Source organism: Lathyrus oleraceus, chromosome 5, assembly GCF_024323335.1.
Source record: "Lathyrus oleraceus cultivar Zhongwan6 chromosome 5, CAAS_Psat_ZW6_1.0, whole genome shotgun sequence".
Lineage (NCBI taxonomy): Eukaryota > Viridiplantae > Streptophyta > Magnoliopsida > Fabales > Fabaceae > Lathyrus > Lathyrus oleraceus.
Window position 1 is genome coordinate 612,554,709 of NC_066583.1, and position 1,096 is coordinate 612,555,804.

A 1,096-nucleotide genomic window follows, 5' to 3' on the forward strand; every position below is an offset into this window, starting at 1 on the left:
TGATTTGTATGCCACACACTCTCTCACAAGGCGAACCGTACTACTTACGAATCAACGATGTTGAACGATATCTCCGAGTCTTACGACGAATTCGGGAGTATCGTGCTGCAAACAATCTTCCTCCAATCGAAATTCCTGATCTCAAAAATCTTCTTCCATCGCCGATACCCGAGATGGCAGAACCAACTCGTGCTCTTCGAGATTACGCCGCTCCATCATAAGATGAGCCGCATTCGAGTATTGCTCCACCCGCAATCGAAGCAAACAACTTCGAACTTAAACCTTTGTTGTTGCAGGCAGTGCAACAAAACCAATTTTCTGGAAATCCTACCGAGGATCCAAACCTTCATTTATCCGTATTCGTCCAATACGCTGATACTGTTAAAGCTAATGGTGTCACTTCAGAGGCAATCCGACTTCGTCTCTTTCCTTTCTCGTTAAGAGATAAAGCTAGAAGATGGCTTCAGTCTCTTCCTTCCAACTCAGTCACCACATGGAATGAGTTGAAGAAAGTCTTTCTTGCCCGATATTTTCCTCCAAGCAAAACAGCTATGTTAAGAGCCCAGATAAATGGATTTAAACAGAAAGATAACGAGTCTCTTTTCGAAGCATGGGAAAGATACAAAGACATGATGAGACTTTGTCCACACCATGGTTTAGAGGACTGGTTAGTAATTCATACCTTCTATAATGGTCTCATATACAACACAAGGTTAACAATAGACGCCGCCGCAGGTGGTGCGCTTATGGATAAACCATACGCTGACGCTTATCAACTTATCGAGAGCATGGCCCAAAATCATTATCAGTGGGGAAGCGACCGAACAATGGTAGAAAAACCTCAAACAAAAGGAGGCATATACGAGATAAGTAGCCTTGATCATGTTAATGCAAAAGTAGATGCTCTTGCCCAGAAAATTGAAAGTTTAAATGTATCACCTCCAGCCACCGTGGTTGCCGTAACTCAAAATTGCAAAGTCTGTGGAATTCAAGGTCACACTCCTACAGATTGTCAACTCCTAACAGGAATCCAAGCAGAGCAAGTGAACTATGCTCAAGGAAATCCCTACTCGCATACCTATAACTCGAACTGGAA

The 1,096-nt window shown here is 43.1% G+C and overlaps 1 non-coding gene across 1 annotated transcript; it reads right to left on the reverse strand.

The window, feature by feature from the left end:
* Positions 1-551: 551 nt before the first annotated feature.
* On the reverse strand, positions 552-658 carry LOC127088654 (small nucleolar RNA R71). Its single transcript, XR_007790481.1, has one exon. It is a non-coding gene; the product is annotated as a small nucleolar RNA R71 (small nucleolar RNA).
* Positions 659-1,096: the final 438 nt, after the last annotated feature.